Source organism: Schistocerca serialis, chromosome 6 (genome assembly GCF_023864345.2).
Source record: "Schistocerca serialis cubense isolate TAMUIC-IGC-003099 chromosome 6, iqSchSeri2.2, whole genome shotgun sequence".
NCBI classification, from domain to species: domain Eukaryota; kingdom Metazoa; phylum Arthropoda; class Insecta; order Orthoptera; family Acrididae; genus Schistocerca; species Schistocerca serialis.
The window spans coordinates 360,688,699-360,699,432 of record NC_064643.1 but is presented as its reverse complement, the minus strand read 5'-3'; positions in this window follow the sequence as shown (position 1 = coordinate 360,699,432).

Below are 10,734 nucleotides of genomic sequence, written 5' to 3'. Positions count from 1 at the left end.
AGTTCTAAGTTCTAGGGGACTAATGACCTCAGCAGTTGAGTCACATAGTGCTCAGAGCCATTTGAACCATTTTGAACTGCTGCTTTCTTCGATAATGATCAACAAGAACCAAATAATAGACTGCGTATGATAGAAGATGTTCTGAACGAGAGTTTAGCGAAAATTTTTCTCCGTTTGAAAATCTTTGCAGACGCCTCTTTAGTACATTATATTCTGCACAGAAATTAGAATCATCTTAGATTCAAAAACCTAGCCAATTGCCGTGCTTCATTTCTGACTGCACCACTATTTGGCATAAGAATAATACGAATATAAACATGACATGATATGTATATTCTTCCTCGTTTGCTGTTGTCTCACTCAAGTTTCGTAGTTTATTAGGCAGACAGGATTTAAATGAGATAGCAGCAAACACGAAACAATACATGGCAAAATGTTTATATTCGAATTATTCTTATGGTGAAGAGAATACTGCATGTGATTCACAATACATAAAAGTTCCTATTAGCAACCATCTCTTCTCACAGGTAGGAAAAAATTCAGACCGTAGAGTTCTGACAAATACGGAATTTGTATTTACTTCGTTGGATAATGTATGAAAATGTAGTGGTCGAAACTCGGAGCGGAGAAAAAAGCTCATCTTCCACCTTTTTTTTAAATTTATTTACTGACGCAGAGGTTTTGGCGCCAGTATTTATCTTTGTGTAGCGCTACATATATTCGACGGCAGAACTTAGTTGTGGCGGCACCTACCAACATTTTTCAGAACTTCCGCTTACTTTGCACTCGATTCTAGGCCGCAAGCGGTTTTTTGGAGTACAAAAACCGGAAAAAAAGTGCGGCTTAGATTCGAATAAATACGGTATATAGAGGGTCTATACAAGGGCGATGTACTTGAGGACAATATTATGGAAATGGAAGTGGATGTAGATGAAGATGAAATGGGAGATATGATACTGTGTGAAGAGTTTGACAGAGCACTGAAAGACCTGAATCGAAACAAGGCCCCTGGAGTAGACAACATTCCATTAGAACTACTGACAGCCTTGGGAGAACCAGTCCTGACAAAACTCTACCATCTGGTGAACAAGATGTGTGAGACAGGCGAAATACCCTCAGACTTCAAGAAGAGTATAATAATTCCAATCCCAAAGAAATCAGGTGTTGACAGATGTGAAAATTACCGAACTATCAGTTTAATAAGTCACAGCTGCAAAATACTAACTCGAATTCTGTACAGACGAATGGAAAAACTGATAGAAGCCGATCTCGGGGAAGATCAGTTTGAATTCCATAGAAATGTTGGAACACATGAGGCAATACTGACCCTACGACTTATCTTAGAAGCTAGTTTAAGGAAAGGCAAACCTACGTTTCTAGCATTTGTAGACTTCGAGAAAGCTTTTGACAATGTTGATTGGAATACTCTCTTTCAAATTCTGAAGGTGGCAGGGGTAAAATACAGGGAGCGAAAGGCTGTTTACAATTTGTACAGAAAGCAGATGGCAGTCATACAAGTCGAGGGGTATGAAAGGGAAGCAGTGGTTGGGAAGGGAGTAAGACAGGGTTGTAGCCTATCCCTGATGTTATTCAATCTGTATATTGAGCAAGCAATAAAGGAAACAAAGGAAAAGTTGGGAGTAGGTATTAAAATTCATGGAGAAGATGACATTGTAATTCTGTCAGAGACAGCAAAGGACTTCGAAGAGCAGTTGAACGGAATGGACAGTGTCTTCAAAGGAGGGTATAAGATGAACATCAACAAAAACAAAACGAGGATAATGGAATGTAGTCGAATTAAGTCAGGTGATGCAGAGGGAATTAGATTAGGAAATGAGGCACTTAAAGCAGTAAAGGAGTTTTGCTATTTCGGAAGCAAAATAACTGATGATGGTCGAAGTAGAGAGGATATAATATGTAGACTGGCAACGGCAAGGAAAGCGTTTCTGAAGAAGAAAAATTTGTTTACATCGAGTATAGATTTAAATGTCAGGAAGTCGTTTCTGAAAGTATTTGTATGGAGTGTAGCCATGTATGGAAGTGGAACGTGGACGATAAATAGTTTAGACAAGAAGAGAATAGAAGCTTTCGAAATGTGGTGCTACAGAAGAATGCTGAAGATTAGATGGGTAGATCACATAACTAATGAGGAGGTATTGAATAGAATTGGGGAGAAGAGGAGCTTGTCGCACAACTTGACTAGAAGAAGTGATTGGTTGGTAGGAGATGTTCTGAGGCATCAAGGGATCACCAAATTGGTATTGGAGGGCAGTGTGGAGGGTAAAAATTATAGTGGGAGACCAAGAGATGAATACATTAAGCAGATTCAGAAGGATGTAGGCTGCAGTAGGTACTGGGAGACGAAAAAGATTGCACAGGATAGAGTAGCATGGAGAGCTGCATCATACCCGTCTCAGGACTGAAGACCACAACAACAACAACAAATTTTTCTTATTCTAATGTACATCTCTTTGTAGTCGCTGCTGTTATGAGATCTTTCCTTAAACATCTTATACATGGATGCAGTAACTTAGCCTGAGGACAGAGTGTTTTAGAAACTCAATGTCTTTTAAACTTGTGTACAACATCTATGCAGTGTTTCCTACTACTCATCCAGAAATAATAAAATTTCATGCAGAGCTCAAAATTCATTCTTCATTCTGCTGTCAAGAACAAGTGAGAAAAATAACAGCAGCTTACCTCATATTTATTTTGAAACAGTAAGCAATTGGAAAACAATTAGGAAAAAACAAGTTATGTAGAGAACTTCACTTTGTAACATAACTGTAATGCAGGTAGTGTAGCTCATTCAATAACCTATATATAATCATATTTAAAAACATTGTCCCCTGCAAATGCTCTACTTTGGTGTTACAACATACATTTCTTGATTATGACAGGCATTTAACATATATGTCTTAACAGTATTTTCAAGTGACAGTGGTTATATAAAATAACTTAAACCAGTCAAAAGAAAATAAATCTTTAAGTGGTACTGGTCACTGTTTCTTCTTCCCACTAAAACATCATCCACAATTATTTTACAGCATTAAAAGACTGCTAGGTTTTGCATATTTGCTGCACTGCGTGTTAGTGTTGTAGCCAAGAAGCTGAACTTGCTTTGTTTTCTTCAAGTCACAGTGTGCAACATTTAATTCCTTCTATTAAAATCTTTCAGTAGATTGTGTTCCAAGTTCCAAAATTAAAAGGCGGGCCAGTGACAAAATAAATACATGATATGGTCTGTTACTAATATGCAGGGTGTAAGACTATCGTAGAAAGTGACATTTTTAAAATTAATATTTTAGCAGCAGAAAAGTGTTTTGACTTAAAATTATCCGGGAGTAACCACATTGTTCATGGTTGTCACAATGCCTGCCAGTAGCTGAGTGGATTGCTTTTGCCCAAATTTATTATATTTATTATTTCTACTAACTTCCCTGCTGACAAGTCAGTGCTGATTATATGAAGAGAACACCCACATCTTTTCAAACAAGTTCAAGTATCTTCTACAAGGGGGCAGCTGCCCACCTTTCCCTTGCTATACATGCTCACAATGATGTTTAGAGAGAAATCATGAGAAGAAGTAAAATTGTACTGTATACAGAATGTAACTTTTCATTTGGTGGGGGATGGGAAGGGGATGTGAGTGATATCTGTCTCCCACAAACACTACTCTTGTAAGTTAGGTAGCACACAAAACAAACATTCATCTGTGTTTCTATGAAACCAGGGGTGACACTGTGAAGTAAGTAGTGCTGAAATAACTTTACATAAGAATCATATGCTACAAATTAAAAAAAATACTACTGTAGAATGTTAGTGTGATAAGAATTTGTTGCTAATGAAACCTAAAATCAAGACAAACCAAGGCAATACCAGCTGACTTCTATCGATACCCCCACTTTCCAGGTCATCTGCAAAAAGTGCCAATTACATTGTGCATGTAGTAATTGGAAAATTTAACTTCTCCTTAAGCTTCTTGCCACAGCAACTTTGTCTTGCTTTCCAAAACAAGTGGTAAAATCAAAAGGGACTAATTTCATTCATTCATTCAGGGACTAATTTCATTCATTTATTCATTCATTCATTTAACATCAGGTGTACATCCCATTAGGGGTTTGGAGCAAGTCACGGTATCGATTCATAAGAGACAAGCGAATCATAGAGTCGTATTAACCATAAGTTATTACTATACTGCTTAGTGATATACATGTTTATGCCAACTAAATTTAGCCTAGTAAATCAGAGAGGAAGCCACTACTTCGAGAAAAATTGCAGCTTTCTCAGTTATGTTAAACAGTTGCATTGGTGTTTTTCAGTGAAAACAACTGTTTACGATTTCCAGTCCTTAGTCCTGTTTATAGTACATTACTACTTGTTATGCAGAATCACATTGAATGCTGCTACTTGGCTTATAAATAACAGAACTTTTCCACCTTTGAACTGATATTCAGATAATTTATAGAATGAGTGGCTAATGAGTTATCTTTTTAGTTTTCTTTTAAAATGCCAAAGGCTTTCAGTACCATGTTTTGTTATCTGTGCACAAGAGTACTTAATTCTACTCTGAACTTCACACAATGAGATGATATATTCATTAAAATGATTAATAAACAAATTCAGTGGTAACTGAGTGTATAAATATCATGACCCTTAAAAAGACCTCTGCAGCAGGTGTGGTTATATACTTTACAGAATATGCTTACTGCTCATTTTTGATGAATAAATACTTTATTGACTTAAGGTACACTGCTCTAGAAAAAAAATCTATGCCTAATGCAGTCATACTTGGACAATAGAAGACAGTTAGTTAAGGTAAATAATCAAATGTCAGAATGTCTTCCAGTTGTAAAGGGTGTACCTCAAGGATCTGTTCTTGGACCTTTCCTTTCCATTATTTATATAAGTGATTTACCTGCAGTTGCATCGTGTGATGCAATGCTACATGCTGATGACACAACACTCATATATGTGATACCAATCTTGAAAATGTGCTACACAGCATGGCAGTGGCAATGGAGAAGTGCACTACTTTGTTTGAGGCAAATGTACCGCAGAAGAATGATAGTAAAACTGAAGCTATTGTATTCAGTCTGAATGCTCCCAGTCATGATAACAAAACAGTAAAATTATTAGGATTTCATATAGATCTAAAGCTCAGCTGGGATACCCACACAGGGAAGATATGTGGCAAATTGGCACATGCCATACATCTGTTGTACAAGCTGAAGAGTAGTGTCAGTAAAGAACTTCTGTTGTAAGCATATTTTGCATTCTTCCATTCACCTGAGTTATGGAATACGATTATGGGGCAATTCCTTAGGCTCAAACTTAGTGTTTAAATGGCAAAAGAAAGCCATAAGGTGCATAGCAGAACTTAGCCCGTATGAATCATGTCGAGATTATTTTAAGTAACTAAATATAATGACAGTGCCTGGCCTATATATTTACAACTGCCTTGTCTTCATTAAAGAGAATCTGAGTAAATTTGACTGAAGGAGGACAGTTCATGACCATAACATAAGAAGTGGACATATAATTAATATGCCACATGCTAGGTTTGCGAGGACACATAAGAGCTACAAATGTCTTGGTCCTGTCTACTCCAAGAAATTACTTGAAAATGCCTACATAGTGCCAGTAAATAAATTTAAAACTGGTCTTTTGAGGTGGATCAAAAGTAAAGTAATTTACTATGCCCAAGAGTTCCTTGAGAATGTGACAAATGACCCACTTGCCTTATGAGAATGAACTATAAATTAACTGCAAACTATACATATGCCACAATGTGCAACTATTTTATTACTGTTTCATTTACTGTTAATTATCTGTTTGATTATTTATTTGTCATTCACTGTACTACATAGTTCATTTATCTTGTAACTGATCTATTAGGAAACTTCTTGTTATTGAAATTTGCACAAATATGTATTCTATCCATCCTAGATTATTATATGGTAGTTAATAACATTTTTCATGTCAAACATTATATTATTATAATTATTGTTATTATTATTATGTAAACACTTATGGCACCAATTGCATGAAAATATGCTGAATAGTGGAATAAAACATTTGTATTTATAATTATCTATAGCTATTACCAGTACACATCCTAACCATAGACAAAGTTTACACAAATGTAAAGTGGACAAAAGACTTAATTCTGAAATTATCAATAGTCAAACATTATAACTATCATCTATTTCATCAGTTTTTATCAAAATTTACTCTTGATGAAATGCATTAACATGATAATAAGTTTTTCTGTTTCCTTAACAATATTGTTGATATTCCAACCTGGAGATTCCATTGTTTTCTTTTTTGCTTCATGTTCTGACTGCTAATGTTTCTGTGTTCTAGGGGAGATCATAGTACAACAATATCAATTGCAGACCCAGATCGTGGCTACATTACTCTTTCAATTCCAGAAAGATCTTTCAACACTCTAGTGTACTGGTAACATACATGTGTGGAATTTTTAATAATGTCTGAAATTTTTAAGAATGATGCCTCAAATTGTTGATGGACATGGAAGATTAAGATCTCTTATAAGACAGCTTAAATTTGTTTTTTGATTATGGACTGAAGAACACAATTAATAATTCAAATAAAACTATTTTGTTGTCCATGTACAAATAAGTTAATGAAACGGTGATGTGTGTGTGGGTGTTTGTTTTTTTTATTTTACACTCAGTGAGCTGAGACAGCATGTAAACCAAATGGCCAGTGCAATAGATTATTATTATTTTATCTTCAGTGCTTGTAAAGGCATTTCTGATGAACTGTCCTATATCTAAAGCTTTAATTTCAAATCAGCCATCGTACATTTTTGTGGTGTTACAACAGCCTCCTTTGAGACCTAATTTAGTGAACTGCATGTAGTCTGCTAAATGTGATAAAATCTCTAAAATAAACATTTTCAAGTGGCAGTACATTGCAGTAGTTATGCTGATATGGAGATATTTGTGTGGGGTAAAGTATAGAGCTGCTTCAAAACAATTTTCAGTCCAAAGATGATAACAACAAGAAAATTTTCCTTGACATGCTATCTGTACCTTTAAATGGCTGTACAATGCTCTTTGATTTACAACATGTATATCTATGTAATGCCTGTAAAATTTGTGTTTTCATATGCATTTACTGATATATGATAATGAGTCACTATACAGCTTACTGGAACAGCTTTTTTGTGGATAATTTTATAACTTATAGTATAATATATGGTAGCATATTCTGAATAACAAATGATATAATTATTTCACAGTGAAGTATAATGCAAAGCAGGCTACTGGTTGCACTAAGCAGCAATACACATGTAAACCACTGTATACATTTGAGGAAGAGGGTACAAACCCTTGAAAAGCATTTTGTATTTTAATAAAAAACATGAATGATTGATAATATCTGTTTTAATTTACATTGTAATCTAAACAGTAATTTATAGAGTAGGATAGTGACGCTCATAGCTGATGCAGTTATTATATGAAATCCCACTAATGCATTACAGTCAAGATACTGTAGCTGCAGGTTCTTCAACCAAATCTTTTGTCCATCCAATGTATTCATCCCTGGTGAGTAATTGTATTACAGATTTTGAGGCATCTCAAGCTCAAATAGCAAACACAACTAACTGGCCTGTCTGACACTCACAGGCCAACCCATAAACAAACTACTTATAATTTTGATCTAATTTTTAATGTTCCCAGCAACTCTGTTAATGAAGTTGACAGTCTACAATATAATCAGTGGGTTTGGCTTTCAGGTTCTTGTTTGTTTTTAATTAATAAAATACTCTGGAGAAAAATGATCTTAAAAACTAAAATGCAGGTTGACATCATTTATTTCAGCTTTTTGTGGAATTCCTGGCCTCATCATCACGTTCAGTTCCTGGGATTAGGCTAACTGCCTATTCTGTCTTAAAATGTTATTGTTGATCTCATCTCACTTTGTGTCTACCAGGGTTTCTTCTTTCTCACAGACCATATCCTAAAAGTTGTTTTTCTTCTGGCATTCAGCTTACATGCTCTTACCATTTATTTCTAAATTTCTCTATTGTGTTTTTTATCTCCTCAACGTTCAATTCTTCTCTAATTTGTTAATTCCTGATCCACTCTTGGCATGTATACCTTTTCACTGCTCTTAGAAATCTTATTTCAGGTGCCTATTTTGTTTAAGATAGATAATTTCCTTGCTACAAAATAATGTAAAAATCAATTTGTAAAAATTACTTGTAAATATGCTCTTTTGACCTATCCAATATCATATGTACAACTGTACAATACTATGATTGCCTGGATCAATACAAAACAATACAATACAATGCATATCAGCAAAACAGCTCTGTGCACATACATGGAACAAGAAACAGCAATAACATCCATGTATCCTATGCCAGGACATCAACCTATCAGAAAAGTGTTCTTCATAGAGGTACACAATTATATAATCACGTTCCCAACAACATCTAATTATTAAAGGAAGACTTCAAAAAAAGCTTAAGTCATTTCTGATGGATCAAGGCTTCTACTCTGTAAATGAATTCCTCTCCAATTGAAATGGAATCTTATAATGTAAAATTTCAAATGTAATGTGTGACAGATCACACTAGTTGTATGTATGGTATTGCATTAACATAGTCATTTGTATTTACATCAACCTTGTGATAAATTATATTATTGTATATCATTATGTGTGTGAAAACCTTCTCTGTATTCTTTATTGACTTGTATAAGCTGTTGCAGGAAATAAATAAATAAAATAATTATGTTCATTACTTATTTGGTTTGCTAAATAATTAACGCTATTAACTTCTTAATTTTTCTGTTACTGACAACAATTTTTGATCTGACTGGCTCAACTCCTTTAAATGCCATTATCTTCATTTTACTAACTGAGATTTTCATATTGTATTCCTTGCCCAGATTTTTTTAATACCAAGTGCAATAAACTCTAAAAATGGCAGGTGTTTGTGGTTCCATCTTAATATGTTGTTGATGTATACAGGGTGAAGCAAAATTAGCGCTTTCGGGTTTGCTGCAATACTCCTCACATGCCACTGATAAAAAAAATGTCTCTCAGAAATTTTTTACTTCCAGCGAGTACATCTGACAGAAAAAAAGATGTTAAACTGGAAATGTGGCAATACTGTAACCAAATGTATGGTAACTACCTCTGTCAGGAAACATTAGTTGTTCTGTACATTTGGTGCAGTGGATAGCGTTTTGGGTTAGCAAGCAGGAGGTCGAGGGTGGGACACATTTTTTTTATTTGGTAATTTCAGTCTCACATTTCATACAGTAATATACACCATTTCTTAGGTCACAAGTATCCTACATTTAGAACATTTTGTAATGCTGAACATAACAAATACATGGTTAGACAAATAAGAAAGAGACCTGTCATAGGACATAATAACTACAGAAACAATATCAGTTTTGAGATGCTTAAATGATAACAAAGTACAATAACACAGCAAGTGCTTGTTATTTATACTACATGTAATATGACTCAGACGTCGCACATTAGCTACCAGTGACAATAATAATATCCGTATTAATGATCGCATGATCTTCACAACAGAATATGTTGTCCTCAGAACAACATATGCTCAAACCAACCTCCCAGCACATCCAAACATTGCACAAGCCACTGGATCATACAGCTCTGGACCCTTCACAGCAAAGCTGTGTCCACAGAAGCAAGACAAGCATGAACACGCACTACCAGTTCTTCCACATTTGTCGGCGGAGTAGAGTACATGTGCTCCTTCAGGTGTCCCCACAGGAAGAAATCCAGGAGATTTAGGTCAGGTGAACGCGGTGGCCATACAACTGGACCTCCACATCTGACCCATTTCCCTGGAAGTGTTCTGTCCAAATACTGACGCACATTAATTCCGGAGTGTGGAGGTGCACCATCACGTTGGAACCGTATCCTCTGCCGAACATGTAGTGGAATATCTTCCAGCACATCTGGCACATAGTTTGAGACCAATGAATGATACTTTCGTGTAGTCAAGCAGTCAGGCAACATGTAGCGGCCCAGACACCTGTCGCCCAATATTCAGACCCAGACGTTTATACCAAAGCGAACTTGATATCTACGGTCGCGGGTGACGTGCCGGTTAACATCACACCAATAGTGTGCATTGTGCATCTTGAAGACACCCTCACATGTGAATGTTGCTTCATCCGACCATATTTTGGTGTTCACGAAGTCATCGTTTGCTTCTTGTTGTTATTGTTGGAACCATTCACAGAATTCCATCCACTGACAGTGATCTGCAGGATGCAGGTGTTGCGTGAAAGCATAATGATAGGGGTGCAGCACATTAATGACCGTGCATTGCGAGACATGCAGCTGCCTTGCTACGTGTACTTCATTGAGGTTCTTGGTATATGATCTTCAGAATAGCTTGCTCAATGGCTGGAGTACAGTGAGTCCATGGACGACCTCTGTCAAGTGATGGTGGAAGGAGAGAACCTGACTCCCAAAGGCACAGCTCCAGACAACGAAACACATTTTTATCTGGATGGCATTGACGAGGATATGTAGCAGCATATTCACGAGTGCCAGTGCCAGCCCAGTTATCAGATGCACCAAGGACCAGAAGCATATCCACATATTCATCGTTTCTGTATGCCATATGAATGCCACACTGGTTTAGAGGTTTACAATGAGAAAATTTGATACATATACTCATGTACATTGGAGTCTGTCATGTGCGCA